The sequence below is a fragment of the Physeter macrocephalus genome, chromosome 20, assembly GCF_002837175.3.
Source record: "Physeter macrocephalus isolate SW-GA chromosome 20, ASM283717v5, whole genome shotgun sequence".
NCBI lineage: Eukaryota > Metazoa > Chordata > Mammalia > Artiodactyla > Physeteridae > Physeter > Physeter macrocephalus.
The window spans coordinates 15,167,463-15,184,711 of record NC_041233.1 but is presented as its reverse complement, the minus strand read 5'-3'; the positions used below and the strand labels follow the sequence as shown (position 1 = coordinate 15,184,711).

General features: G+C 36.0%; 1 long non-coding RNA gene across 1 annotated transcript in view; it reads left to right on the top strand.

The window, feature by feature from the left end:
- LOC114484479 (uncharacterized) overlaps window positions 1-17,249 on the top strand; it is a 44,962-nt gene that overhangs the window by 11,297 nt on the left and 16,416 nt on the right. The gene's annotated exons all lie outside the window — the stretch shown is intronic.

Below are 17,249 nucleotides of genomic sequence, written 5' to 3'. Positions count from 1 at the left end.
TAAAAAATATAAAAATATTTTATATTTATATAAAAATATATTTTTATATAAAAAAATCCTAAAGTAGTTACAATTATTTGTAATGAAAAAAGAAACATCAAAATTGGTGAATTTTTGTTAGCCATTTTAATATCGAAGATGGAAGGAAAAAAAGCAACATATTCAGTATATTATGCTTTATTATTTCAAGAAAGGTAAAAACATAATTGAAATGCAAAAAGAGATTTGAGCAGTGTATGGAGAAAGTGCTGTGACTGATCGAACATGTCAAAAGTGGTTTGCGAAGTTTTGTGCTGGGGATTTCTTGCTGGACAATGCTCCACAGTCGGATAGACCAGTTGAAGTTGATAGCAATTAAATCGAGATATTAATTGCGAACAATAAATGTTATACCATGCGAGAGATAGTCAACATACTTAAAATATCCAACAAGCCCTGAAAATCATTTGCACCAGCTTGGTTATGTTAATCGCTTTGATGTTTGGGTTCCACATAAGTTAAGCGAAAAAAACCTTTTGACCTTATTTCCGCATGCAGTAGAGACCGTATTTCTCTACTGAAACGTAACGGAAACGTTCCGTTTTTAAAACAAATTGTGACGGGCGATGAAAAGTGGGTGCTGTACAATAATGTGGAACAGAAGAAATCGTAGAGCAAACAAAATGAAATGAACCACCACCAACCATACCAGTGGTTGGTCTTCATCCAAAGAAGGTGATGTTGTGTATATGGTGGGATTGGAAGAGAGTCCTCTATTATGAGCTCCTTTCGGAAAACCAAATGATTAATTCCAAGTACTGCCCCCAATTAGACCTATGGAAAGCAGCACTCGACGAAAAGCGTCCGGAATTAGTCAACAGAAAACGCATAATCTTCCATCAGGATAACGCAAGACCATGTTTCTTTGATGACCAGGCAAAAACAGTTACAACTGGGAAGTTCTGATTCATCTGCCATATTCACCAGACATTGCACCTTCGGATTTCCATTTATTTCAGCCTTTACAAAATTCTCTTAATGGAAAAAAATTTCGATGCCGTGGAAGACTGGAAAAGGCACCTGGAACGGTTCTTTGCTCAAAAGATAAAAAGTTTTGGGAAGATGGAATTATGAAGTTGCCTGAAAAATGGCAGAAGGTAGTGGAACAAAACGGTGAATACGCTGTTCAGTAAAGTTCTTGGAGAAGATGAAAAATGTGTCTTTTATATTTACTTAAAAACCAAAGGAACGTTTTGGCCAACCCAATATAATGTAAACCTCATGTGACGTTATGATTATTGTTTTGTACAATTAATGCTCATTTATATTACCAATTTAGTTTCCCTTTCTGGTGTTCTTCATTTCCTCCTGCATTTTCATGTTTCTGTTTGGGATCATTTTCCCTCTACCTGAAGACACTTTTAAATTTTACTTTCAGAGAAAACTTTCTACCAACAAATTCCCTTAATTTTGTTTGTCTGAAATGTACTTATTTCACTATCACTGTTTTATTTATTTATTTAATTTTTTTTTTTTTTTTTTTTTTTTTTCTTCACTGTGCAGCATGTGGGATCTTAGTTCCCCAACCAGGGATCGAACCCACACCCCCTGCATTGGAAGCGTGAAGTCTTAACCACTAGACCACCAGAGAAGTCCCACCACCACTGTTAAAAGATATTTTCACTGAATATAGAATTGTAGGTTGGAAGTAATTTTATTTTAGCTCTCTGAAGATTTCATCAGTTATCTTCTAACTTTCATTGTGCAGGGGCTGCTGGAGTATACTACCAAGACTCTTCTTTTTTTTTTTTTTTTTTTTTTTTTTGTGGTATGCGGGCCTCTCACTGTTGTGGCCTCTCCCGTTGCAGAGCACAGGCTCCGGACGCGCAGGCTCAGTGGCCATGGCTCATGGGCCTAGCCGCTCCGCGGCATGTGGGATCTTCCCGGACCAGGGCATGAACCCGTGTCCCCTGCATCGGCAAGCGGGCTCTCAACCACTGCGCCACCAGGGAAGCCCCAAGACTCTTCTTTGAAGATGGAGGTACTTCTCCTCTTGCATTGAGTGTTATACACTCACAGAACATAGCTTGGTCCTTCCCCAAGAATCACCCTTGGATGAAGACAGTGCCTCACTCAAATATCTTCATGTGGAAACCATCCTGTGCTTGAGACAGAACTTCTCCCCTGGCTGATCTTTTTTTCTCAAGTATGTAAAACTGCAGGAGATTTCACCTTGCTTTTTAGAAGCCTAACTCCCCAATGTCCCACTTGCCTCCAGAATTCACTGTGCTTTTGAGGCCCCTCAAGTCTCCAATGTGTTACTCCAGCCCACATGACCACTAAAAGCTTACTGGTTTATCTTTTCCCTGAGCAGAGGCTCTCCTTTTGGCTAAGCCAGACCTTCATTCTGAACCCAGGATCAGCAAATGCCTCCAAGGAAAGAACAGCTGGTGACTGACAGCTCATCTGGGAATGAGTAGTAGGCCTTGTTATTGAATGAATGTTTATATCCCCCACAAAATCCATGTGTTGACACCCTAAGCTTCAGTGTTATAGTATCTGGAGATGGGGCTTTGGGGAGGTAATTAGGGTTAGATGACATAATGAGGGTGGGCCCTCATGATGAGATTAGTGCCCTTATAGGAAGAGACACCGGGAGAGCTCACTCTCTGTCTCTTCATGAGCATGCACCAAGGAAGGGCCATGGGAGCACACGGCAAGAAGGCAGCTATCTGTAAGACAGGAAGAACGACCTCCCCTGAACCTGATCATGACCTGATGAAAGGCAACCTGATCTTGGACTTCCACCTTCTAAAACTGTGAGGAAATACATTTCTGTTGCTTAAGCCACTCTGTCTAAAGTATTTTGTTATGGCAGCCTGAGTAGACTAGCATAGTCTTCATTGCTTTTGTAGTTCACTGAGTTTTTTTAAAATATGATTTTTTAAAAATTTATTTGGTCTTTCCTAGTTGTTGCAGTAGGAGTGTTACCCTGACAGGACTTTCCATGTCTTACTGTGAAATGGAAGTCTGATTTATTGAAGTTTTTAAACTGTATTTTTACATTGCTCTCAATATGTAAATTATTTCATTGGTTTCACTACACACGGACTGTTGTCCCCTAGTATCCATTCTCCCTTTGATCCATAGTCAAAGAACCCTCAACTGTTACCTGGGTACAAGCCTGCCCAGGATAAAATCTACATTCTCCAGCCTCCTTTGCAGCTATGTGTGGATATGGTTTCCCTTGAAATGTGAGCAGAAATTATGTGGACAACTTCCTGGTCATATCGTCAAAGGGTCAGTATCTGCTCTCCCCTTCCTTTTTCCCCCTTCCCAGAGGTTGGAATATGCACATGGTGGTGTACCATCTTGTGCTACATGGACAAAGGCAACTCCTTAGGAAAAAGAGAGGAAAAAGGGGTCCGGGCCCCCCACATTTTCAGGGAGCAGAGCCACCATACTAGCTCAGACTTTTACTTGAGAGAGAAATCTACTCTTTTTTGTGGTTTGTGTCATTAATGCTTTTTGTCCCTGTCACATGCAGCTGAATTTATATCCCAGCTAATACACTTAGAATATTTTCATTGTACAGGGTTAGAATGTTGGTATTTGTGAATACATTAACTCATTCAACAAAGTATTTACTATATGTTGTACTATATGTTTAGAGACGAAACTAAAAGTCATGTGTTTAATCCAAAATATCATAGGGAGCAATGATGAATTTTAAACTGAGGAGAGAGGCAATGAGATCTGCATTTTATAAGGATTGATTGGAACCAATACATACCAAATAAATTGGAGAAGAGCAAAAGTTGAGTCAGGAGGAAAGTAAGAGGCTATTACAGGAATCTGAAAGTTGTGATAATGGCTTGAAGTGGTGGCAGTGAAGATGAATAAGATATGGGATTTAAATATAATTTAGGAGGTAGAATCAATAGGAGGGAGGAGATTTTTTTTATGGACGTGGCAAAAGTTGAAGAGATAAGATGACTCCCAGATTTCTGAATTAGGAAAGTGGGTCAGAGTTTGTGCTGAATATGAAGATAGAAAATGCAGAAGAGTAGATTTAGAGGGAGAGATGGAGAGTTCCATGGTGTACCTTTTGAGTTGGGGGTAAGATGATGACTAACATTTTGAACAAGTTTCAGCTGTGGATATCCAGCTGAATCTATTCAATAAGTGCTTGTGGGAACCCTCTTGCACTGTTGGTGGGAATGTAAATTGATACAGCCACTATGGAGAACAGTATGGAGGTTCCTTAAAAAACTAAAAATAGAACTGCCATACAACCCAGCAATCCCACTACTGGGCATATATCCTGAGAAAACCATAATTCAAAAAGAGTTATGTACCACAATGTTCATTGCAGCTCTATTTACAAAATGGAAGCAACCTAAGTGTCCATCGACAGGTGAATGGATAAAGAAGATGTGGCACATATATACAATGGAATATTACTCAGCCATAAAAAGAAACGAAATTGAGTTATTTGTAGTGAGGTGGATGGACCTAGAGACTGTCATACAGAGTGAAGTAAGTCAGAAAGAGAAAAACAAATACCGTATGCTAACACATATATATATGGAATCTAAAAAAAAAAAGGTTCTAAAGAACCTAGGGGCAGAACAGGAATAAAGACACAGACGTAAAGAATGGACTTGAGGACATGGGGACGGGGAAGGGTAAGCTGAGACGAAGTGAGAGAGTGGCATGGACATATATACACTACCAACTGTAAAACAGATAGCTAGTGGGAAGCAGCCACATAGCACAGGGAGATCAGCTTGGTGCTTTGTGTCCACCTAGAGGGGTGGGATAGGGGAGGGTGGGAGGGAGATGCAAGAGGGAGGAGATATGGGGACATATGTTTATGTATAGCTGATTCACTTTGTTATACATCAGAAACTAACACACCATTGTAAAGCAAGTATACTCCAATAAATACGTTAAAAAAAAATAAGTCCTTGTGTATGTGGGTGTGACAAGTAGGAAAGATTTTAGGAGTGGAAGCATAGGTTTCACTATTATTTTTATGCCTTTTGAAGACCATGTTTTAATTATCCTTATCTGTTTCAAATCTTTCCAAGTAGATTGAGGTAAAGACTCATTTTCTTTAAATTGGCAAGATGAAAGGACAGTAGGATGCTCTTCTTTGCAATAATATTGTGATATGTTTGTTACTATCAGGTAGAAAATCAACCAACACTTAACTCCTGTTTCTCCTCCTACTTTACAAATACTAATTAGTATTCAAATCACTAACGCATTGTAAGAGCTTCACAGAGATTATTCATGTACTTCCTGGTTGCTGGGGATCCAATTTATCCACATAGTAGATTGGACACACAGGAAGTGACTAACATATGAGGTGTTAAGTTGCATGATGAAATAAGCAAAGCAGGTAGAATTCTCTGAGTTGAAAGCTTACAAGAGTGAGAAAAAAAATTTTTCCCTCTGGAATAGTGTTCAGATATTATCCAGAGCTTCTTTATCCAGTTTGTATCTACATATAATAATATCATATATTTCAATAGTATATATCTTGGTAATAAGATATATTTCTTCTTTTTCCTCTTGTTGCCACCCTGTGGCTATTTGCAGAGACAGATTCTGTGATATCATTCATGCATTCAAGCAAAGTTCTACCCCATATGATCCTTGTTTGCTTGGTCCCAGGTATGGAAACTGAGTGTTTTGAACACACGATACTCTTTCTGACCTCAGGAACATCCTAGAAGTCTTCCCTTAACCACACCCAAATATCCTAGATCTAGACTGAGTCCTCTCCCTTAGATTAGGAAAACTTTCCCCCTACTTTGCTATCTGTATTAGTTCACCTGAGTTATTTTTTTCATTACAGAATCCTATGAGTCCTTCTTAGAATCAAGCAAAATCTGTAGTATCTATTTTATTTTTTCTTTTTTAAATTGAAATACAGTTGACATACAATATTATGTTAGTTTCAGGTGTACTACATAATGATTTGACATTTGCATACATTATGAAAAGATCACCATAATAAGCCTAGTGACCATCTGCCCCCATACAAAGTTATTACAATATTATTGACCATATTCCTTATGCTGTGTATTACATTCCCGTGACTTATTTATTATACAACTGGAGGTTTATACCTCTTAACCCCCTTCACCTATTTCACTGACTTCACAACCTCACTCCCTTCTGGCAAACCCCAATTGTTCTCTGTATCTTTGAGTCTGTTTTCATTTTGTTTTATTTATTTGTTTTGTTTTTTAGATTCCACCTGTAAGTAAGATCATGTGGTATTTCATCTTTCTCTGTCTGACTTATTTCACTAAGCATAATATCTTCTCGATCCATCCATGTTGTTGCAAATGGAAAGATTTAATTTTTTTACAGCTGAGTAATCTGTCATTATAACATGTATACCACATCTCCTTTATCCATTCATCTATTGATGAACACAGGTTGCTTCCATATCTTGGCTATTGTAAATAAGGCTACAATGAACATTGGAGTGCATATATCTTTCGAGTTAATATTTTTGTTTTCTTTCAGTAAATACCCACAGGTGAAATTGCTGGATCATATATTAGTTCTATTTTCAGTTTTTTGACAAACCTCTGTACTGTCTTCCATAGTGGTTGCACCAATTTAAATCTCCATCAACAGTGCACTAAGGTTCCCATTTTTCCACATTCTCACCAATATTTGTTCTTTCTTTCTTTCTTTTTTCTTTTTTTTTTTTAACAATAGCCATTCTGACAGGCGTGAGGTGGTATCTCCTTGTGGTCTTTATTTGCATTTCCCTGATGATTAGTGACATTGAACATCTTTTCATGTATCTTCTTTGGAAAAATATCTTTTCATGTGTCTTCTTTGGAAAAATATTCAAGTCCTCTGCCAATTTTTTAATCAGGTTGTTTATTTTCTTAATGTTGAGTTGTATGAGTTCTTTGTATATTTTGGATATTAACCCCTTATCGGTTATATCATTTGCAAATATCTTCTGCCATTTAGTAGACTGCCTTTTTGTTTTGTTGATAGTTTCTTTCACTGTGCAGAAGCCTTTTAGTTTGATGTAGTTCCATTTGTTTATTTTTGCTTTTGTTTCCTAGGCCTGAAGAAACATATCCAAAAAATTATTCTAAGACCAGTGTCAAAGAACTTACTGCCTCTGTTTTCTTCTAAAAGTTTTATGGTTTAATGTCTTACATTTAAGTCTTTAATCCATTTTGAGTTTATTTTTGTATATGGTGTGAAAAAGTATTCCAGTTTGATACCTCTGCATGTAACTGTCCCATTTTCCCAATTCCATTTATTGAAGAGGTTTTCTTTTCCCGATTGCATATTTTTATCTCCTTTGTCATAGATTAACTGATCACATAAATGCGAGTATGTTTCTGGGCTCTCTATTCTGTTCCATTGACCTATGTGTCTGTTTTTGTGGCAGTACAATACTGTTTTGATTATTGTAGCTTTGTAGTATAGTTTGAAATCAGGGAGCATGATGCTTCCAACTTTGTTCTTTCTTGGGATTGTTTTGGCTATTCAGGGTCTTTTGTGTTTCCACACAAATTTTAGAATTATTTTTTCTAGTTCTGTGAAAAATGCCATTGGTATTTTTATAGAAATTATATTGACTGTATAGATTGCCTTGGGTAGTATGGTCGTTTTAACGTTAATTCTTCCAATCCATGAGCACAGTTTATCTTTCCATTTGTCTGTGTCATCTTCAATTTATTTCATCAATGTCTTATGGTTTTCTGAGTACAAATGTTTTACCTCCTTGGTTGGGTTATTTCCTAGGTATTTTATTCTTTTCGATACACTTGTAAATGAGATTGTTTACTTAATTTCTCTTTCTGATAGTTTGTTATTAATGTATAGAAACAGAACAGATTTCTGTATATTAATTTTGTATCCTGCAACTTCACTGAATTCATTTATTAGTTCTAATACTTTTTGGTGGCACCTTTAGGATTTTCTATGTATAGTATTCTGTCATCTGCAGACTGTGACAGTTTTACTTCTTCCTTTCCAGTTAAGATGTCTTTATTTCTTTTTCTTGTTGATTGCTATGGCTAGGACTTCCAATACTATGTTGAGTAAAAGTGGCAAGAGCATGCATTCTTGTCTTGTTCCTGATCTTTGAGGAAATGCTGTCAGCTTTTCATCATAGAGTATGATCTTGGCTGTTGGTTTGTCATATATGACTTTTATTATGTTGAGTTATTTCTCTCTATACCCACTTTCTGGGGAGTTTTTATCATAAGTGGGTTTTGAATTTTGTCAAAAGCTTTTTCTGCATCTATTGAGATGATCATTCTTTAATTCATTAATGTGATATAGCACATCGATTTGCAGATATGAAGCATCCTTGCATCCCTGGATTAAATCCCACTTAATCATGTTGAATTCGGTTTGCTAATATTTTGGTGAGGAGTTTCACGTCTATGTTCGTCAGTGATATTGGCCTGTAATTTTCTTTTTTTTTGGTGGGGGGAGTTTGTCTGGTTTAGTATCAGGGTGATGCTGGCCTCATAGAATGAGTTCAAAAGCATTTTTCCTCTTCAAGTTTTTTGGACTAATTTGAGAAGGGTAGGTGTTAACTCTTCTTTAAATGTTTGGTGGAATTCATCTGTAAAGCCATCTGATCCTGGAATTTCATTTGTTGGGAGTTTTTAAATTACTGATTCAATTTCACTCCTAGTAATCAATCTGTTCATATTTTCTATTTCTTCCTCATTCAGTCTTGAGAGAGTGCATATTTCTAAAGATGTATCCCTTTCTTCTGTGTTGGCCATTTTATTGGCATATAAGTGCTCGTAGTAAACTCTATGAGTCTTTGTATTTCTGTGGTGTCAGTTGTAACTTCTCCTCTTTCATTTCTAATTTTATTTATTTGGGCCCTCTCTCTTTTTTTCTTGATGAGCCTGACTAAAGGTTTACCGATTTTTTTTTAATCTTTTCAGAGAACCAGCTCTTAGTTTCATTGATTTTTCTTATTGCTTATTTAGTCTCTATTTCATTTATTTCTGCTCTGATCTTTATTATATTCTTTCCTCTACTAACTTTGAGTTTTGTTTGTTCTTTTTCTAGTTCCTTTAGGTGTGAGTTTAGATTGTTTATTTGAAATTTTTCTTGTTTCCTGAGGTAGGCTTGTATTGCTATAAACTTCCCTCTTATAACCACTTTTGCTGCATTCTATAGATTTTGGATTGTTGTGTTTTATTTTCATTTGTCTGCAGGTATTTTTTTGTTTCCCCTTTGATTTCTTCGCTAACTATTTGTTGTTTAATAGGATATTGTTTAGCCTCAACATGTTTGTGTTTTTTGAAGTTTATTTCTATTCTCATAGCTTTGTGGTTTATATTAAGTCTGTCTGGTCTAATGTGTCATTTAAGGCCAGTGTTTCCTTCTTGATTTTCTGTCTGGATGTCCTGTCCATTGATGTCAGTGGGGTGTTAAAGCCTCCAACTATGATTGTGTTACTGTCAATTTCTCCCTTTATGTTTATTTGCTTTATGTATTTTGGTGCTCCTATGGTAGGTGCATATATATTTATAATTGTTGTATATTCTTGTTGGATTGATCCCTTTACCATTATGTAATGCCCTTCTTTGTCTCTTGTTACAGTCATTGTTTTAAAGGCTATTTTTTCTGATATAAGTATTGCTACCCCAGCTTTCTTTCTGTTTCTATTTTCATGGAATACCTTTTCCATCCCCTCCATTTCAGTTTGTGTGTGTCTTTGGCTCTGAAGTGAGTTTCTTGTAGGCAGCGTATATATAGGTCTTTTTAAAAAATCCATTCATCCACCTATGTCTTTTAATTAGAGCACTTAGTCCATTTACATTTAAAGTAATTATTGATAGATATGTACTTATTGCTATTTTATTAATTGGTTTCTTGTTGTTTTTGTAGTGCTTTTTTCCCCTTTCTTTTGCTTTCTTCCCTTGTGATTTGATGACTATTTTTAGTGTTATGTTTAAATTTCTCTTTTATTTTTTCTATTTTGTGTCTGTATCTATTATAGATTTTTGGTTTGTGGTTACCACAAGGTTCATTTATAACAACCTATATAAATACATGCTTATTTTAAGTTGATGATCTCTTAAGTTCAAATGCATTCTAACAGTCCTGCATTTTTAGCCCCCCCCATGTTTACTGTTTCTGACATCATAATTTACATATTTTTGTTTTGTATATCCTGTAACAGTCTATTGTGGATATAGATGATTTGACTACTTTTGCCTTTTAGCCTTCCCACTAGCTTTATAATTGGTTGATCTACTACCTTTACTGTATATTTGCCTTTACCAATGAGATTCTTCATTTTGTAATTTTCATATTTCTAGTTGTGGTCTTTTCTTTTCCACTTATAGAAGTCCTTTTAACATTTCTTGTAAACCTGTTTTAGTGGTCCTGGTCTCTTTTAGCTTTTAATTGTCTGTAAAACTCCTTATCTCTCCTTCAAATCTGAATGCTAGCCTTGCCGGGTAGAGTATTCTTGGTTGTAGTTTTTTCTTTTCAGCACTTTGAATATATCTTGCCACTCCCCTCTGGCCTGCAGGATTCCTACTGAAAAGTCAGCTGAAAATCTTATGGGAGTTTCCTTCTATTTAACTAGTTGCTTTCCTCTTGCTGCTTTTAAGGTTTGCTCTTTATCTTTAATTTTTGCCATTTTAATTACAGTGGGTCTTGGTATGGACCTCTTTAAGTTCATCTTGTTTGAGACTCTGCACTTCCTGGACCTGGATGTCCATTTCCATTTCCAGGTTAGGGAAGTTTTTGGCTATTATTTCATCAAAAAAGTTCTCTGCCCCTTTCTCTCTCTATTCTCCTTCTGGGACCCCTATGATGTGAATGTTAGTATGCCTGTTGTTGTCCCAGAGCTCTCTTAAACTCCTCATTAAAATTTTTTTTTCTTTTTTCTGTTCAGCTTGAGTGATTTCTACTACTCTGTCTTCCAGTTTGCTGATCTGTTCCTCTAATCTACCCTTGATTCCTTCTAGTGTATTTTTTATTTCAATTACTGTATTCTTCAGCTCCATTTGGTTCTTCTTTGTATTTTCTGACTCTCTGTTAAAATTCTCCCTGTGTTCATCCGTTCTTCTCCTGAGTTTGTTGAGCATTTTTACAATCATTATCTTAAACTGTTTATCAGGTTGATTGCTTATCTCCACTTCGTTTAGTTTTTTTTCTGAGGTTTTGCCTTGTTCCTTCATTTAGAACTTATTTCTCTGTCTCCTTATTTTGCCTAATTATCTGTGCTTTTTTCTATGTGTTAGGTAAGTTGGTTATGTTTCCTGATCTAGGAGAAGTGGCCTTATGTGGGAGACATCCTATGAAACACAGCAACATACTTCTCTCTAGTAACCAGAGTTATATGCTCTAAGGGTGCCCCCTATGTGGGCTGCATGGGCCCTCTGTTATGGTGTGACCAGCTACTGACCTGCTAGTGTGCAGGACTGGGTCCTGGAATTTTGCTGCATAGCCTGGAATGTCCTGGGCTGGTTCTGGCCCACTGGTACACAGGTGCAGTCCCTGGCATGGCTGTCTTTGCAGCTCGAGAGGACCCAGGGCTGGTTCTGCCCACTGGTGAGAGGGCCAGGTCCCAGGGTGGCTGGCTGAAGGGCTCTTGGGGACTACTAAATTTTTCCTTAATGAGACTCAAGAAGAGTTTAATTTTATTATCTTTTGATTTTTTTTTTGCTTTACATTTATTAATTTTTTTGTTTCCTATCTTTAAATTCCATCTTTCTAGTTCTTTTGGTATATTTTGTTGATCTTTTTCAATGTTCTTAATATGTATACTAAGAATCCATCCTTTTTTTGTTATTTCTTCTTTAATGATGAAAGCATTTAAGGCTAACACTTTCAGTCTTTGGTATAGCTTTTGCAGCAATGTCTCATAGGTTCAATGTGAAGTCTATTTTTCCACAATAAAAAAATTAAGTAAAAAAATAGTGTCTGGGTTCATTTCAGGTCATGGTTTCTTCATATAAAGTTTTAAGTGGAGAATATCCTATCAATATCTTTGACATCTCCACATTATTGGATCTTTCCATCTTTTAATATAGTGTAAATCTCTAATTTGTCTTTACACCTTTTATTTAGTTTTAGTTTTTTCTCCTTAAAGGAGTTGCGTTTGGGGGGGGTTAGTTTTATGCCTAGGAACCTTATATTTTAGAATAATTTTTTTGGTAAATTTTCATACATGTACAAAAAGGGTATGTCATACATTTATGGCTTGATGAATTTACAAAGTGAATATACTCATGTAAATACTAACCAAATCAAGAATAGAACATTACCAGGCCCACCCATTAAGAAGTTTCCTTTGTATTCCTTCTAAGTCACTAACTCTACCCTCTTCCCAAAAGAAACTACTCATTTAATTTGTCATTTTAATGTAGTTCAGTTTTACAATGCTTCCCTTATAATTAGTGCTTTTTGTTTCCAGTTTAAGAAATCTCCTTCCTAAGTTTATTAAAGTATTCTCCCTTGTTATACTCCAGATGTTTCCACTGTGACATCTTTGGCTCAGAAGTTAAGTAACTGTATGTGATTGTTCTCCAGCAGTTGGGGTTATTTTCTAATTTTCTTTTCATTATTGATTTCTAGTTTAATCCCAACATGATAAAAGAGCAAATTCTGTATGTTTTCAGTCTTGTCAAATTTGTAGAGGCTTGCTTTATTGCCCAGCATGGGATTAATTAAGGTTTGTTCCATGTACACCTGGAAGAATGTGAATTCTTTCACTGTTGGGTAGAGTGTTCTGCATATGTCATTTATGTCAAGTCTGTTAATCCTCTTATTCAAATCTTCTTTACCTTTAATGATATTTTCACCTTAAAAAAATTTTTTTTTTGGTGAGAATGCTGAAGATCTACACTCTTAGCAAATTTCAAATATATAATACAGTGTTGTTAACTGTAGTCACTATGCTGTGTATTAGAGCCTCAGAATTTATTTATCTTATAACTGAACATTTGTACCCTTTGATTAACATCTCCTCATTTCCCCCACCCCCAGCTCTTGGCGACCACCATTCTACTGTCTGTCTCTGTAAGTTTGATTTTTTTTAGATTCCACATATAAAGTGATACCGTATATTATTTGTCTTCCTCTGTCTGGCTTATTTCACTTAGCAAAATGCTGTCCAGACTCATCCAGTTTGTCACAAATGGTAGGATTTCCTCCTTTCTCATGGATGAATAATATTCTGTTGTATATATATATACATCTTCTTTATCCATTCATTCATTGATGGACACTTAGGTTGTTTTCATATCTTGGCTATTGTGAGTAATGCTGCAATGAACATGGAAGTGCAGGTATCTCTTGTGATTTCATTTCTTTGGAATATATACTCAAGAGTGGAATTGCTGGATCATTTGATAGTTCTATTATTAATTCTTTGAGGAAGTATTTTCCATTATGGCTGTAGCAATTTATATTCCCACCAACATTATCAAGGATGAATTTTTGACTGCTTGTTTTATCACCTAGGGAAAAAGTATGTAAATTCTCCCACTATTCTTGTAGACTTGGATAGTCCTATTTTTAGGTCTGTAAGTTTTGCTTTATATATTTAAGAGACTTATAGGCAAATATAATATGCAGAACTTGTTTGTAATGTGATTGAAAAATGTATTTTAAGACACCAGGGACATTTGAACATAGGCTGTACATTGGATGATATTTAGGAATCATTGCTAAATTTGTTAGATGTGGTGATATCTACTAGAGATAGAGACTAAAAGGTTTATGGGTTAAATTTTACAACATTTTATAGAATTTGCTCACAGAGTAAATGGAAAAGATTAAGAAATATATTTCCTTTAATATTTTTATACCAAATGCCTCTTCCTACACACAAAGATATTATAGAGAAGTGATTGATAAAGATATGATTTATCACATGCAAAATAAATAAAGCTGCCTCATTTCCCATGGAAAGCTGGCTTGGAATTTTGTCAGAGGCCTTGGTCAAACATAGACAAATACTCCATTTTTTTAAACCACTAATAGATGATTCTTCTTTCTTTTTCTAAATGTGAGCAAAAAATATTTTGGGAAAAAAATAATATAGTATATGCAGTTGTGGATGGGTGGGAATATTTTCAGAGGGAAATCAGAAAACTCATGTGATGGTTAATTTTATGTGTCAACCTGACTGGGCTAAGAGATGCCCACATAGCTGGTAAAACATTATCACTGAGTGTGTCTGTGAAGGTGTTTCTGGAAGAGATTAGCATTTGATTTAGTAGACTGAGTAAAGAAGATCTACCCTCACCAATTGTGGATGAGCATCATCCAGTCAATTGAGGGCATGAGTAGAACAAAGTGGAGGAGAATAAGTGAATTCCCTCTTTCTCTTCTTGAGCTTGGACATCCAAATATCCTGCTCTTGGACATCAGAGCTCCTAGTTCTCTGGCCTTTGGAGTCTGGGACTTACACCAGTGACCCTCTGGTTTTCAGGCCTTCAGCTTTGGACTGGGAGTTACACCATGGGCTCCCCTGGTTCTCAGGTTTTCTGACCTGGACTGAATTATACCTCCAACTTTTCTGGTTCTCCAGCTTGCAGGTGGCAGATTGTGGGATGTCTTGGCCTCCATAACTGCATAAGCCAATTCCTATTACAAATTTCCTCATATATATCCATATGTATCCTATTGGTTCTGTTTCTCTAGAGGATCCTGACTAATAAAACCCATAAGAAAAAATTGTATTTAAAAAAATATTTCTTAAACATGGTCTAAGGGGAGATTTTAAACTAAGATAAGTTCGCTAAGATGTACACTGTCATCAGTACCCAGATATGTGAGCCAGCAGTCTTCAACACAGGAATCAACTCACAATGCTGTGAGCAACAAAATAAGATAATACCATTGGGAAGGTATTCAACTAGAATGGTCTTTTGTAGGCTGATTATGAAGTGGATTTAATGGAAACTAATATTTTTTTCCTTTATTCTGTGAGTTTGAAATCATGTGTAAGTAGCTCTTAGGAAATTTGTGCAGAGATATTAAAAATACAATTTGCTGATTGCCTGAGCTCATCTCTCTGTAGCCCATATAATGGGTACTAATTTTTCTTGTTTTCAGATGTAGAAACTGAAGTTGAGACTTAGATCCAGACAGCTTGCATATAGTGGAATGACAGCAGCAACCCTTATTGAGCAAATACTATGGCACAGGAAGTATGCCATGTATTTTACCAACATAATTTTCCTTGTCAGGAAGGTATGATTATATTCATTTGACGAATGTGAAAAAGGATTTTCTAAAAGTGGAAGTGACCTTCCCAAAGCTCTACTCTAAGTACTGGGTAGCTGGAATTTAACCCTGGATCCGTCTGGCTCCAAACCCTGTATTCTTTCTTGTGTATCATAAAACTATTGACCGCCATGTGCTTCAGATTAAAATGATCATTTAACTACATTATATGGGATTGTTTTAGAACACATTACTTTAAATTTTTCTTTTTCCTTTTCCTTGACAATTATTTTATTTCTTCACCATTTAATTCGTTTTTAAAAGTTATGAAAGTATGCTCACTTGTGTTTTTTTTTAAAGATCAAATAATAAGAAGGTATAGTTAATTCCCCTATTTACATCCCATGCCCTTCCTATAGATGACCACTGTTAAATTTCTTTTTTTTTTTTTTTTTTTTTTCGGTACGCAGGCCTCCCACTGTTGTGGCCTCTCCCGTTGTGGAACACAGGCTCCGGATGCGCAGGCTCAGCAGCCATGGCTCACGGGCACAGCCGCTCCACAGCATGTGGGATCTTCCCGGACCGGGGCACGAACCCGTGTCCCCTGCATCGGCAGGCAGACTCTCAACCACTGTGCCACCAGGGTAGCCCTAAATTTCTTACGTAGTCCTTTTCAGAAATTTTCTGTCTATTCAAACACATACACGCACATTTTTTTACTTAGATGAATGTATATTTTATTTTGCATATTGTTCTGTACCTTTCTTTTTTCACTTAACATATCTTGCACATCTTTCCACAGAAATATATATATAGAGTTCTACATTTTCATTTTAATGGCTATGTATATTGGCATTCCATTGTATGGATGTACACCATCCAGGTAACCAGTTCCTATTAGGATTGCTTCCCTTTTATTAGTTGCAAACCGTACTGCAATGATCAGTCCTATATGGATATCTTTGCATATTTATGTGAGTATCTGTCAGATTGCATAAGGTGCTTGAAAACCAAGGATTACCTTCTAAGCAAGTTCTAATTTTGGTTCTAATAAGTCATGGGGCATAAATTTCAAGGGACCCAAGAGACCCAGAAGCCAGCTAAAGAGGTATTATATAGCACATTTATTCTCTACTCAAAGCAACTTTATTCAATATTCAGATATTACCACATTGGTTTCATTCTGCTGCTGGTGAGCAGAATTCTTTCAAATATCTGAGCTGTCTGCACTCACTGTGTTTCACCAGGATGATCATGGAAGGTTCTGCCTACAGGTGAATGACATTTTCAAAGGGCAAATAAGTTTTGATTCTTTCAATTACCTTCCTTGAGGTAGAAATCCATTGGGATGTGCCAAGTCTCTCATCCTAATTGTTAAAGCAATATTACACAGCATTCTGGATCAGTTTATTGAACAGACATTTTCCATAAACTCTGCAATCTTTACACATCCAATTTGTGGCAATAATGTGAAGCTGTTTTTACTAAGAAAAGAGCATTCCCATCCTGATACATCTTACTTGTGAACAATTGTTATCTCTCAATTTGATATTTCTTTTTCTTCAAAAGACAAAAAGGTCATTAAATATATGGAGTGTGTTAAGAGAGGGATTTGACTAAGGATTTATTGGAATGAGGATAAATTCCTATAAGTAGAAATGCTGACTTAAATGGCATGGTTTTTAAATTTTGATAAATATTGTTAAAATGCCATTCAAAATTGTTTAAATGTATATTCTGACAAGCTTACAGTACTCTGAACCCCTCCCCATCTCCACACACACATTTTCATCCTGGAAATTACTAATGTTCTAATTATGGAAAATATTATTTGTAAAACATGTTATCTTGTTTTTCAATTGCATCTTTAAATTATGAGTGCATTTTAGCATCACGTATTTCCTTTACTTATGACTGAACTGCCCAGCTAGAATTTATTTTAAGCATCTCAAAGAAAAGTGGGGAAATCATCTCATTATGGGTAAATATGAAGGGAGACAAGTCCAAATTCCCTTTGGAAAAACTGCTTTTCTTCTGCAGGCTTGCTCAGATTC